Raw genomic sequence first — 15,920 nt, 5'->3', positions numbered from 1 at the left:
TGAAAGTCAAATGGCTCAACCATTCAGAGGAGGAAGCTACGTGGGAGTCTGAGCCAGAGATGAGGAGTCGGTTCCCCGAGTTATTCGGTGAGTTTTAATTTCGAGGACGCAATTTCTTTTAAGGGGGGAGGGTTGTAGAACCCATAAATTATACTACGTATAAGCCATGCATAATTCTAGTATTTAAATTAAAATGATTTTATTGCATGAGTATTTAAATTCTTTTCTTTAAATTTATTTATTTCATGCAATACTTTAGTTGCTACCTTTTCAGTTAAATAAGTGAGGCCGGATTGGAGTTGGAATAAAGAGATAAATTTTAATATTTAGAAAATATTCCTAGAATTTATTTAAGTTAAATAATAAGTGAATTTAATGTAAAAGAAGGTTTAAGGAATTATCTAAATAAGTTGAGATAAGTAGTAAGTAAAGTTCAATAATTAATTCATTAATTCCCTAAAATATTTAATGGGTAGATAAAAAACTAAGATTTAAAATTCAATATTTAAGAAATATTTTTCCCCCCATTTCATTAAAATTTTCGGCCACCCCTTCTCATTTTTAAAAGATTTAGTTCTTTAATTTACAACTCATTTCCTTGATTCATTTCCTTACCCATTTTCTTGGGAGATAATTCCACCACACTAAATCTTCAATAATTAATAATTAAGCAATATTTTTGCCTCTTTAATCATCAAATTTCGGCCCTCTCATTTTGTAGGATTTAAAATTTGTCAACTCACAATTTAACTGATTTCCTTCCTTATCCATTTTTTTTAGGAGATAAATCTCTCACTTTTAATTCTCCAATAATTAGTAATTAAGCATTATCCCTAACCATATTTATTTAGAAGATTTCGTTTCCCCTTGGAGGATTTAAAAGTTGACAACTCATCTCCAATGATATCTTCCTTTTCTTGGCATTAATCCCTCACCTTTTTAATCAACTAAAATTATTAATTAAGCACTTATCTACCCTCATTTGATACATAAGAATCGGCCCCTCCTTTAATTTTAAAAGATTTCATTAGTTGGACAATTTATTTTCAATTATCTTTCCATAACTTTTTCTAGGTAGATATCTTCCCCACCTTTTTAAAAACACTATCAAATAATTAATTAGGCAAATTTCTCCTTGCTCCTAGACCATAAAATCGACCAAATGCACCCTCTAAACACCCCTCAAATCTTTTGATATCATTCATATTTTTCTTATCTCTCAAACTCCAGATAGAAAGATTTTTATCTCACCATCTCATTCCCTTTTATTGGTAGACTTTCCCCTTCATCCCTAACCATTCATCCCCCTACTTAGTCTCGAAAATTCAGAGAAAAATACTGAGAGAAAACCGTGAGAATCAGTGGTAGAAACAAGAGGAAAAAAAATCGAGTAGCAAACAAGAAGGAAAAGCGCTCCGTCTCCTCCGCGCCGCGTCGTTGTGTTTCAATTGTTTTTCGTTCAAAACAATTTCAGGCATGTATATATTTTTATTTTCTCTTCAATCAAGTCATATAGGTATTTTTAAACAACGCATGTACATGATTTTATTGCAAGAAAATCGAAATACATATCATTTATTTTCGAAACTTGGTGCAGAATTATTTCGGTTCCCTCATGTGCTTCATGGTTTGCTTAGTTTTGATGGTTTCAGGGTGTGGTTCGATTCCATGCTCCCAAGGCTGCATATAGACACATACTAGGGTGTGTCAAGACCATGTTGGTCCATTCGTTCAAGCCCCATACCCGCTGGAAATTCAGTATTGACAGCAACCCATCCTTAGTGCCAGATTGTGCTTCGATTTTGTTGCTTGCTGTCAAGGGAGAGTTTCTGATCTTGGCTGCCCTAGGGGCCTATAGCCATGGTTAGAACCCCTCCCTATCATGTCTAAGATGTGACCAAGTTGCCATTTTGAGGCTTGATCCACGGTAGAATCGGTTTTTAAATCAAAACGCAAGAACAGCCCCTCGGCCCCTCCCCCCTACTGCATGTGATGTTTCGGTTTTAGGGAGTGGTGTGGATCTTGGTCGGCCTTTGGCCCTTAGCCACGGTTCATACCATACCGCTTGATATCTAGATTGTGCCATGGTCAATTAAATGACCACTGGAACGATCCATGATAGCAAAACAATAGCAATGCCCCATTCGCGCAGGTTTGCTCTCGGCTGGGAGCATTGTCGCATTTCATGATGTGGTTCGAATTGTGGCCGGCCTAGAGCCCTAAGCCATGGTTCAAACCATTCCTTAGGATGTTGGTAAGAGGTTCTGGTCGGTGGTTCAATCCCAATGGTCATTAGCCTCGCAAACCACGCAAGTAAACCAAAGCGCGGCTGCTGTAATTTTTGACAGCATGTGTGCTGCGGTTCAGAGGTGAATTCCGGGTTCTTGGTTGGCTTTTAGCCTATGGCCTTGGACTGGACAGTACCTTATCATGTTAGGAAAGTCATGTTTTTGGCGGTTTGTGATTTGGTCAAGTTTAGAGGTCGTACGAGAATTTACGGTGCAATGTGCCAAAGTGACTCTCGAAAGAGCGTTTCATGTTTTGGCCTCCATTCACCAAATTTTGAAGTACTGAAATTTAAGGAGCATTATTTCATCATTTAGGAGTATTTTAATCATGAATAAACGTTGGTTTGGTGTTGGTTCGGGTTGGCTCGGAGTCATGATTAAATACTAAGTGAGTGGGCGTAATTGTCTCGTTTTGGATTCAATTACAAAGTTTGGTCAAGTAAATCATTTACATATTTTTCATGTTACATCTTGGTTGCAGCGAGCCTGGGAACGGTCCAACCCTTATGGTAAAATTAATGTAGGACATTTAATTACGTATTTAATTATATTAAGTGCAAAAAGGTAAAATATTCATTTTTGAGATTTATGCGATATTGCTTGTGGCGACTTCACTGTCATGAGATTATTACTTCATCCGGTGGCTACTTACCGGTTCAGTTCAGTTCATCTCGGTGGCTACTTACCGGTCCCACCCAGTATACTGTGGCATTAGTATGATCAGACGTACATTATTTCACCCGGTGGCTACTTACCGGTCAGTTCAGTTCAGTGCAGTTCATGGGGCCACTTGCGTAGAACATAATCTCAACAGAAAATTATTACCAGTTATTTTATGACAGGGCTCTACAGAGCAAACATTTCACTTACTACTTTCAGTTCAGTTCAGTAATGCACGTAACATTAATTATTCATGATACGATTTTCAGTTCAGTTATGCACGCATTACAATTTATCGTGACATGATATTTACACTTTGCATGCGATTTTATTATTATTACTTGTTATCTATGATATATGCATGCTGAGTCTTTAGACTCACTAGACTTGATTGTTGTAGGTACTGATGAGTTCGGAAACCGAGGGCGGGGACCAGTGAGCCATCGAGGGTCGGCAGTAGTGGAATCCGAGGACCTCATTTTCAGCATTTATCATTTATTGATCAAATATTTTTACCCGTCGTTGGATGATGTTAAATGGTTATTTTTGCAAACAATAATTTCTTCCGCTGCTATTTTGAACATTAAACTTGATTTATCAGTTTATTTTATGAATGAGGCATTTTAATTATTTTAAAAAAAGAAAATTTTAAATTTTTCCTCAAACTTTCAAATGCGAATTTTCGGACCATTATAGCACAACTCGAGTTTGATTCAACTTGAGTTTCCCAAAATCACATACTGAGTTGTCATTTCCTCGATATGTTGCAATGTTTGAGATCGTTATGCTTAGTCTATTGATTTATAGTTAATCATATGTGATATGTATAGTTATGGGCTGATGTGCCTAGTCCTTGGGCTGATGTGCCTAGTCATTGGCTGATGTACCAAGTTTTGCTGAGTCGCAAAGACACCGGATGTTTGGTCGTATCAATGTTGCTTAGGAGAAGAGCAGCTCCTATCGCCGAGATTAGATACAGAGAGAACCAAAGTCCGTGAATGAGAACGTACCACCACCACGATCGGAAGGGTAGGTGGGTGTTATGTTCTTATTCAGATCGGGATCCCTAGATTAGGAAAGAGTCGAGTCAGAGATTGTGAGTCAGAGTTTGATTTACAGCTTTATATCGTTTCATTTCTTTCAGAATTGATACATGTTATTGATATCTGATTCATGCTTTTATATCTGTTTATATGAGTGCATGTATACATGATTTATAATGGGAATATATTTCTCACCGAATTTATCCGGCTGTTGTCTTGTTTGTATGTGTGCATGACAACAGGTGGGACAGGATCAGGGTCAAGACGAGGACGAGAGAGGACTAGTTTAGCGTGGAGATTCGGACCCAGAAGAAGATCTGTTGCATCACATGACATGTAGTGAATGAACAGTAGTTGTTATGATTTACTTTTGTAGAGGACTTGTACTTAGATCTGGATACTGATCTTGTAAATGAAATAACATTTATTTCATAGGTTTCAGCTTTTGTATTTAAAAAAAAAAATTAGACCATGTTTATTTAATTGTTTTAATTATTCCCAAAGCTGATTAAGAACTGAATTAGCGTTCGGGTCCCCACAGCAGGTGGTATCAGAGCAATAGGTCTGTAGATTAAGATAGAAGAGCTAGTGAGCAGGGTAGAATGGGTTTTCTTTTCTTGCTTTTGATTGCTAGCATGATTTACTGCGTTAAAACTACATGTTTACTTGTTTATCTGATTTGATTAATCACATGTATTATTTGAGAATGAATCAGAATCGATTCTTGATCAGCAATAAGATTGTTAGAGGAGGACTGAAACAGGTTTGTTGTATTTGGTTACTAATTCTTTTGGTAATCAGATATACCTCCTCGAAGAATTCCAGAACCAGGTAGTAAGGTAGTACTTCGAGTTATCAGATGGATGTGTCAGAAACCCCGATGGAAATAATGTTGAAGAGGTTTCAGTCATTTCAACCGCCGATTCTGAAGGGTACTGATACATTTGACGACAGTGAGAGTTGGCTGAATGATATTAAAGTGCTGTTTGATTCACTTGATTACCTAGATGAACGCCGAATTAGATTGATTGGGCACCAGTTACACGAGGTCGCAAAGATTTGGTGGATCGCAACCAAAGAAGCATTAGAACAGCATGGTACCGTGATTACGTGGAAAATATTTAAAGCTGAGTTCCATAAAAGATTTCTCCCAGTATCGTACCGACAAAATAAGAGTAGAGAGTTTTCCAACTTGAAACAGGGCCAGCTGAATATTGAAGAATATGTAGCAAAATTCTCTACCCTACTACGTTTTGCTCCTCATCAGCGGATTGAATCCTGAAATATCTGCATTGGTAAATGTGGAACGACCCCATTATTTTGCTGACGCCTTGAACATGGCAAAGGGAGCTGAGGCAAGTTTGATTCAACAGCGAGGAATATCGTATGTTGCTCACCCACAGAAACTGCCCTAACCTCCAGCTCAATTCTTGCAATCCCCGTCCAGATTTGATAGTGGCAGTAGTAGTGGGGGAAAGAAAGATTTCCTGAAAGCTCGAAAGAAATAGTTTAAGAAGTTAGGGAGTGGTTCATCTAGCTCCAGTGGTTCTAGCCAGAGTTATACAGGAGAGTACTGCAGAACTTGTGGAGGAAGACATTCTACAGAGCAATGCCGAGGTGTGTTCGGTAGTTGCCGGATCTGCAGACAATCAGGACACTTTGCTAGAGTTTGTCCACAGCGGGGTGCCCAGGAATTCCAGGGAACAGAATCATCTGGATTAGTGGCTCAGACAGATAGACGAGTATCTGACATTCACTCCTTCCAGACACCACCAATGACTCCTCAGTCACAGCCAGGGCCAGGAGGAAGCCAGACAGGTAGCCAACCTCCTAGACAGTAGGCCAGAGTGTTGCCTTGACAAATGAACAGGCCTAGAGCGCATCTGAGAAGATGGTGACAGGTAATTGTTTCCTGTATGGTTATTTTGCATATGTATTGATAGATACTAATGCATTCCATACGAATATCTTTGAATGAATTGCATTGATATATGCTTTGCTTATCGAATTATTATATGTTGTAGTATTGATCTCTTTTCTGTTGGGGAGAGGTTTTGTATCAGTGACATCTGTTAGATCTTGTATGCTACAGTATGACAGTTATGAGATTGAGTAGTTTATATTGTACTTGGGTTGTCCGATTTCGATTTTTTTTATCGGTACTGTTATGTTGGCCAAGTACAAAGTTACCGTTGATTTTTCCTAGAAGATTGAAAGATTCAGATAGATATGATTGATGAACGGAAATTAGGGTAAGGATTCTAGATTTAGAATTCCTTGGATATGAACAATGTTGAGGACTCGATTATTACGGAAGGGAACGGAGGGATTCCTTATGTTTTCAGTTGATTTACCGAAATCGAGCCTATCATTGGCTGATTTGCCAGTGGTATATGAAATTGCTGATTTTTTATCAGATGGGAATTCAGAATTGCTTCCAGTCAGAGAGATAGATTTCAGCATTCAATACGTATCAGGTACCGTTTCTATTTTTAAAATACTGGATAGATGGTACTTATTGAATGGAAAGAGCTGAAAGAACAGTCTAAATATCTACTGGCCAAGAGTTACATTAGACCAAGTGTTTTCCTTGGGATACTTCAGTTATGTTTATGGGTTAATGAATCATGTATTTAGAAGTACTTTGATGATTTTATGATTATGTTATCGATTATGTTCTGATATATCCGAAAAATATGACTGATTATACTTAACATTTGAGAATTGTGTTGAGTACTTCGAGAACAGAGAGATGGTATGCATAATGTGAGTTTTAGCTGAGATCGATTGTATGTTTGCGGCACAGTATATCCGGAGATGGTATAGCAGTGGATCTGAACAACGTTGAAGACGTGATCACTTAGTCAAGACCGACACTAGTGTCAGAAATTTGCAGTTGTATGAATTTAGCATATCAGTATTGATGAGTGATGTTTCGAATCTGATTAAATATTTCTGTTGTTCTGAATCCGTGTTTGAAACAGATAGTAGACAGTGGAGAATTTATATTGTACAGTCCGAACCAGAGCTGATTTTGAGAATTAAAGCAGTTCAGAAAGTTGTTCAGAATGTTCAGAATTCGATATCGACAGTCAGAGCATGGCATCGATCAGAGTAACATGTTTGTGACAGTGTGTTATATTTTAGTAATCATTTTTTGTGCCGCATATTTCAGATTTGAAACGACAAATGTTGTCAGAAGCACATAGCAGTCGATTCAGTATTCATCCTGGTGGCAGAAAATGTACAATGATCTGAAAAGACAGTTTTGAGAAAAACAGATGAAATCAGATATTACAAAATTTGTATCGAAATGTCTGAATTGCCAGCAGGTAAATACAGAAAGACAGAAACCAGGAGGATTAATACAGAGTTTGTCTATTCCTGAATGGAAATGGCGTCACATTTCCAAGGACTTTGGGACAAAGCTACCGAGATCCTTCCGAGATTATGATACGATTTGGGGCGTGGCTGACAGATTGACCGAATCCGCATGCTTTATTTCGTACAAAATGACATACAATAATGACCAGATGACAGAGGTCTATATCAGAACAGTGGTTAGATTACATGAAATGCCGAAGTCGATTGTTTCAAACCGTGATTTTTGTTTTACTTCGCACTTCTGGCAGAGTTTACAGCAGGCTCTAAGTTCGAGGTTACCTCTGAATACTGCATATCATCCACCGATTGACGGACAGTCGGAGTGGATTATCCAGATCTTGGAAGATATGCTTAGAGCTGTGGTGCTTGATCTTAGCACTAATTGGCAGGATTCATTGCAACGTTGTGAGTTGTCGTGCAGCAATAGCTATCAGACGAGTATAGAGATGGCACCGTTTGAGGTATTGTACGGTAAGAAATGCAGATCCCCTCTGTAGTTGGGATGATATCTCTGAGGTACCTGAGATTTGACCTGATATGATCAGAGATATGACAAAAAAGGTGAAGTTGATTCAGAAGAGAATGAAGACAGCTCAATATAGACAGGCCAAATATGCCAAGGTTTGATATAGACCGTTGGTATTTGAGGCAGGAGACTGAATATTCTTGAAAATTTCACCTTTCAAATAAGTTATCAGATTTGACAAGAAAGGGAAGTTGTCTCCACATTATAATGGGCCGTATAAAATTCTCGAGAAGATAGGAGATCGTATCTATCGATTCGTATTACCACCTTCTTTATCAGAAATACCTGATGTTTTCATGTATTGTTATCGAGGAGATATCAGTCTGATGCTTCACATGTTATTCAACCAGACGAGGCTGAACTGGATGAGACACTAAGTTACTTCGAGAAGCCGATTCAGATTTCTCGATCGTAAAGAAAAGCAGCTTTGAACGAAGATTATTCCGCTTGTGAAAGTTCAGGAGAATTGTTATCACATCGAAGAAGTTATCTGGGAGACTGAGTCAGACATGAGACAGAGATTTCCAGAGTTATTTCACTGATGTGAGTTTTCTGTTTAGCTTCTATTATACATTTCTTTCCGATATGATTTAATTGCCTGTGATTTCGGGGACAAAATCACATCTTATGGGGGGAGAAATGTAATGCCCGAGATTTTGTATTCTATTAATCTGATATTATTGATTGTGAATTGATGGGATTATAGACGGATCATTCCGAGATCAGATTGGGCAAAGCATATGGATTATGCAATTTTTGGACAGAAATATTGGTGCCCGAGCGGTAGAAAATGACCGCCCGAGCGCCAATGTGCAACAAGGATAGTTCATGGACAGAACGTCTGGCGCCCGAGCGGTAGTTTTAGACCGCCCGAGCACCAGTGTATAACTAGTCGAGTAATCGGGCAGAACATTCCGCGTCCGAGCGGTAATTCTCAACCGCCCGAGCGCCAGTGGATGATAAGATGAGACTTTGGGCAGAAGGTTCGGCACGCGAGCGGTAGTTTGTGACCGCCTGAGCGCCAGTGTTTAATAAGGATATGTCTCGGACAGAACATACCGCGCCCGAGCGGTAAATTGCAACCGCCCGAGCGCCGACAGAAATGTTTGAAGAATAGGCCACGTAGCTTTGCCATGCAACTTGATATATATATATATTATTTACGCCTTTTCACCTTTTAGATTGTGATTTACGCAAGATCCGCCCGTTAGATTTTCAATCCGACTTCAATACTGTATTACTATCGACGAGAGCTTCAACTGGAAGTGAGTTTTACTACGTTTTGTTATTATTTGAAAATATGATGTTGAAGAAATCAGATATGATTCATATATGATGTTCTTGCGATATTAGACATCGTATAATCGAAATCGGATCGAAGAACGGATACCGTATGAAATTGTTATGATTTTCAGAATTGATTTGATTGTGATTAGACCAATGTGATATCAGAATTGTGTTGTTATCAATTATGAGATGTTAGGATTGATATCTGATTGATACTGTATTGCTGGGTATATTGATATTATTCAGATTTGGATCAGATGAGCTGCTGATTTGTATATACTGATATTGTATTTCCAGTATTTCGAGATTGTACAGTTATGCCGTTGAAACAGAATTTGATTAAGTTCTGATTATATCCAGTATTGATTTGAGAATGTATATTGATATTGTGCCTAATCGATATTGTCATTGCCAGATTGATATGGACAAATTTGAATTTGAGACTTCGACTTCGTCAACCGAGAAGAGAAAGGTATAAATTAATAATGATTCGGGATTGCACAGCTCGAGTTTGATTCAACTTGAGTTTCCCAAAATCAAATACTGAGTTGTCATTGCCTCGATATGTTGCAATGTTTGAGATCGTTATGCTTATTCTATTGATTTATAGTTAAGCATATGTGATATGTAGAGTTATGGGCCGATGTGCCTAGTCCTTGGGCTGATGTGCCTAGTCATTGGCTGATGTGCCAAGTCTTTGGCTGAGTCGCCAAGACACCGGATGTTTGGTCGTATCAATGTTGCTTAGGAGAAGAGCAGCTCCTATCGCCGAGATTAGATACAGAGAGGACCAGAGTCCGTGAATGAGAACGTACCACCACCACGATCGGAAGAGTAGGTGGGTGTTATGTTCTTATTCAGATCGGGATCCCTAGATTATGAAAGAGTCGAGTCAGAGATTGTGAGTCAGAGTTTGATTTACAGCTTTATATCGTTTCATGTCTTTCAGAATTGATACATGTTATTGATATCTGATTCATGCTTTTATATCTGTTTATATGAGTGCATGTATATATGATTTATACTGGGAATGTATTTCTCACCGGAGTTATCCGGCTGTTGTCTTGTTTGTATGTGTGCATGACAACAGGTGGGATAGGATCAGGGTCAAGACGAGGACGAGAGAGGACTAGTTTAGCGTGGAGATTCGGAAGTAGATCTGTTGCATCACATGACATGTAGTGAATGAACAGTAGTTGGTATGATTTACTTTTGTACAGGACTTGTACTTAGATCTGGATACTGATCTTGTAAATGAAATAAGATTTATTTCATAGGTTTCCGCTTTTGTATTTAAAAAAAAAAATTAGACCTTGTTCATTTAATTGTTTTAATTATTTCCAAAGATGATTAAGAACTGAATTAGTGTCCGGTTCCCCACACACTGAATAGCTCACGTCGAGTCCAATAGACTTGACGTCTAGAAGATTGGCGAATGCCTTTGAGATAAAACAGTGGGTGGCCCCTGAATCTATCAAGGTCTTCGTGACGACTCTATCTATAAAAAAAATTCCCCGAGAGACGATATTACAACGCAAACTTATATCCTAAAAATTCTAATATTAACCTCAAGAACAGTAGAAATCTTTACATCCAGTCACGAAAACCATAACTAACCCACTAAAATCCCAAAATCAAATTCAAAACATGCAAGGCAAAATAATACGACTCTTAAATAAATGAGTTTACCGGTCAATAATGTCGTGTCTGGGTTGGTCTCCTGAGTATGCATGGCGAATACCCTTCCCTGATTCAGCTGCCTCCACTATGAGCACTCCTTTAACATGTGATCGCTGGCCCCGCACTTAAAGCACTTGCCCAATCCATATAAACACTGTCCAGGATGCTGGCGGTGGCACTTCCGGCACACCGGGTACTCACCCTGCCTCTAGTGAGCCTTCTTCTGTGTAACAGAACCCTTGCCCTTCGGTGGTCCCTGAAATGGCTTCTTCCCTGGCTGCCCCTGGTAAGGCCTCATAAATTGAGGTCGTTGTTGCTGTTGTTGCGATGCCTGGTAGGTCCTCTTGCCCTGCCTATCAACCTCGATGTCTCTCTGGTCTTGCTCTGCCGCCAAGGCTCTAGAGACGGCAATGGCATACGTAGTCAGACCAGCAACCCTCACATCACGGTGCAAGATCGGCCGCAAACCATCCATGAAATGCCTCAGCTTCCCCTTGGCATCATTAGCTATCAGGGGCACAACGTGACACCCCCTTTCAAACTTCCTGACAAACATCGCAACACTGTTGTCTCCCTGTCGCAGTGTCATGAATTCCCTAGTCAATCTAGAGTGTACTTTCTCAGTGAAGTACTTGGAGTAGAAAACTTCTTTGAACCCATTCCACGTTAGTGTTTGCAAGTTAACTAACACTGATGCACTTTTCCACCATAGTCTGGCATCCCCAGTCAGAAGGAACGTGGCACACCTGACCCTATCTGCATCTTGAAGTTCCCTAAAGGCGAAAATCACCTCGATGGACTTAATCCATCCTTCAGCTATCATCGGGTCAGTAGTGTGGGGACCCGAACCTAATTCAACACTTAATTGCTATTAAGATCAAAGTTAACAACTAAGTAATAGTGGGACATAAATTTTTTGTTTTAATATACAAGTGCGGAAACGTAAGATAATAAATCTGGTACACGTGTCAGTGTAATAGTACAAATCTTGCACAACATTTATTTAACTTAATTAAAGTTCAGTCGCTAGGTTAAGTACTGAAAATCACTCTATTCTAAGTCCGGATCTCCACGCTAATTGTGAATCTCTCATCCTCTTCCTGATCCTGGTCCTGCCCCACCTGTTGTCATGCACACATACAAAACAAGACAACAGCGGGATAACTCCAGTGAGAAATAAATCCAAGTATAAACAATGTATACATGCAATCATATACACAATATAAAAGCATATAATAGTTATTCATGACATGTATCGAATCAGAAACAAAAATCAATATCACGTAATGAATTACACTCAGACTCGGACTCGACTCAATCCTAATCTAGGGATCCCGGTGTCTGGATATTGAAAAATATATCGAATCTCAGTCGATAGGAATGAATCAACTCCTAAACAACATCGATATAATTTATATATCCAGTGTCTGTGCGAATCGGCCACAGAATTGGCGAGTCATCCAATGACTAGGCGAATCAGCCAGTGCCTAGGCGAATCAGCCGATAGCTAGACGAATGAGTCTATGACTCAATACATACATTTTCTATGAATCAATATCATTAATTGCAAATATCACTGCAATAAACTAAGGTATGTGATTTAGAGAAACTCGAGTCAAACCTCACTCGAGTTGTGCAATCCCAACTCAACATTAATTTATACCTTTCGTTCTGTTACTCTGGCTCTGTCGAAGTCTCGAACTCAAAGCCTGTCAATATCAATCTGGCAATACCAATATCAAGGAGTATAATATCAATACCCGTTCAAATCACTACGGGATATAATCAGAATCCAATCAAATTCTGTTTCAACGGCATAGTGACGTAATCTCAATATACCCAGCCATATCATATCTAATTAGATATCAATTCCAACATCTCCTAATCAATAACGACTCAATTCTGATATCCAATCAACTCCAAAATTCATAATAATTCCATATGATATTTGTTCTTCAGTCCGGTTTCGATTATACGATGTTTAACATAATAAGAACATCATATAGGAATCATATCAGATTCTGACAATACCCTAATTTAAAAACATATCAGAACGTAGCAAAACTTACGTCCTGTTGAAGCCTGCGTCGAATAGGAATACAGTACCAAAGTCGAATTCAAATTCTGACGGACGGATCTTTCACCAAATCAAATTCTTAGAATCAAGCTCGAAGCTTTCCTCGGTAGTTCTCGTCTCTTTCTCGTGCTGAATGAAGGAGATTGAACAAATTTATATATATATCCTTCATGTAATGGACGTGTGGCTCATCCTTTGCAAAACATGTCTCGCGCATATGCGCGAGACCATATGTCTCGGCGCGTCCTCTGCACAGAACCTCGCGCATATGCGCGCCCTTACTCGGCGCATATGCGCGAGGCCTTTGTTCATTTTATCCAACTCTCGGGTGCCCTCGCGCATGTGCGCGAATACACGTCGCGCATAAGCCCGAGGCTCTCTGGACATCTCGCGCATGTGCGCGCTCCCCGTCGCGCATGTGCGCCCACTTCTCTGGAGTTGACTTTAAACCCTCGCACAGCTCGCGCATATGCGCGCACACCCACCGCGCATATGCGCGAGACCCTCTGCCCGTTTCGCGCATGTGCGTGTCTCATGTCGCGCATGTGCGCGAAAGGCACTGTCCTCGCACATACATCTTTTCATGCTGAATCAAATCGTGTCCCGATTAATCCTCTCATAATCATATCAAATTATAAATCAATAATTACAGATTACTAGGATTAAATTCTCGGGCATTACAAGTAGTCCCCGAGAACTCCTTAGGATTCATCATCCTAAACCTTTCGTACACAGCCTTTGGCCTGGGCCTCGCCCCCATGTCCACTGCCGCCTGGTTCCCCGCAAACTATGCGAAGAACTGAGTCATACTTGCAAGCATCTGTGCCTGCATATCTGGCGGTGGAGGAGCAGGAGCATCTCTCCCCTCCTCTCGAGCCTCTCTGTTCTCATCCATTGCTTCCCGGTTAATCATGCCTCTAGGAGGCATACTGATCCAACAATTTACCCAATACGTAAACCCAATGGGCATGAATATAATATCAACAGCATAAGATGCACGTAATTTGAACTTGAAACATGGACATGCTGAAATCAAGACTTAATGCTTAATACACGGAATAATTTAAAACCATAAAACTTACAGACTTGAGGTGTGGCTTCGTTTTCTTCTCGCAACTGGTAGTAGGCGTAACCCTTTACAAGAACACCGCTCTGATACCAACTATAACGTACCGTACTTTTAACTATTTTAAAATTTGCAGAAAAATAAAAATTTTCTTACATAAAAAATAAACTCTCAAATTTCGATTTAAAATAAACTGTTCATCCAAAAATAATTGAAATAAAAAGATCGTAAATAAAATTTGCTAAAAACACTTGTTTAAACATCGTAACCCAAAATATTAAATCAGAGTAATAAAAATTGTCGTGCCTGAAATCTTAAAAACATGGGCGGTTCTCGGGTTTAGGCTCCCACTCAGTCCAAGCCAGCTCACTAGTCCGCTCCAATCGTCTCCTCAAAGTCATCATAACCTGCATCGATCAAGTCTAGCGAGTCTAAAGACTCAACATGTATAAACTGGGCAAAACAAGTACTACGTAGTAAAATCACATGCAATCTTTAAAATAGGGCGTACATACTTGAAACTTGAACATGCGTGAAAAAGCTTGAACTTACATGCATAACATAGACGTGCCATAACGTGAAACGTTTTCTGAAACATGCTTGCAACATACATACTTGAACATACATGAACTTCATCATTTTGCGTAGAGATATGTTTCAAAGCAAGTGACCCTGTAACGTACCGTACTTTTTACTACTTAAATTTGCAGAAAAATAAAAATTTTCTTGATTATAAAATAACTCTCAACTTCGATTTAAAATAAACTGTACGTCTCCAAAAGTGTTTGCAACAAAAGATCTAAAAATAAAGTTCAGCGAAAGCTTCTCTTAAAAATCTCATAACCAGTAACATAAATCAGAGTATTTTGATCATTTCAAAAAGCTTAAAACATGGAGGTCCTCGGGTTTAGCCTCCCGCTCAGTCCAAGCCAGCTCCTTGGTCCCCACCCCTAGTCCCCTCCAAGTCATCCTCACCTGCATAGATCAAGTCTAGTAAGTCTAAAAACTCAACACATATAAACGGGAAGTAACTAGTAACACGTAATAAAACCACATGCAACTTTAAAATAGAGCGTACATACGTGAACTTGAACTTGCACTAAAACTTGAACTTGCATACGTACATACATAGATGTGCCATAAACATAAAATTTTTCTTAAACGTGCTTGCGTACTTGTACATACATGAACATACATAAACTTCATCATTTTGCGTAGAGGCATGTTTCAAAGCAAGTAACCCATACATAAATACGCCTGACAGGAAAAAAAAATCCACTGCCACATACATGAGATTCCCGTTCATGCTTTAACGGCTGGATTGGTCCCCGTTCATGCTTTAACGCTTTCCAATCCTGATCTAAACCCATTCATGCTTCAACGGGGTGGAGAGGTCCACGGCCACGTTCACCGACTTCCAAACACATTCATAAATTTGGTCACAAGACATTTAGCATACCTCAAAAACTTGAAATATTTTCTTTTGTACATCGAACATACTTACTTGGCGTTGAAGGATTTGTTGGAGCTCTGTTGGGGTCACTAATGCACATACTAACGTGATTTCACACTTAACTTGCATAACTTAGACATAGGTATTCTTGCTCACCACCGAATTGAATGGATAGCTTATGACTTTCTAGGTCACTCGGGACTTGACCTCGTTAAATCATCGTACTAACCATGACATCAAACCCCGAAACAAACTCTAAGATGATGTGTGAACATTTCCCAACCATAAAAGACATCAACTCACTATTTGAATTTGAAAAGAAGAGAGAAAAAAATATTTTTACAGATGGGGCCTGCGCTCGGCGGTAAAACCTTAATGATCGAGCGCCAGGGTCCGCGCTTGGGCGGTGAAAAATTACCGCTCGAGCGCCGAGGTTACTGAAAAGAATACTCGGAC

Source organism: Primulina tabacum, chromosome 7 (genome assembly GCF_025594145.1).
Source record: "Primulina tabacum isolate GXHZ01 chromosome 7, ASM2559414v2, whole genome shotgun sequence".
NCBI classification, from domain to species: Eukaryota; Viridiplantae; Streptophyta; class Magnoliopsida; order Lamiales; family Gesneriaceae; genus Primulina; species Primulina tabacum.
The sequence above is the reverse complement of the archived record's forward strand: the minus strand, read 5'-3'. Positions refer to the sequence as shown.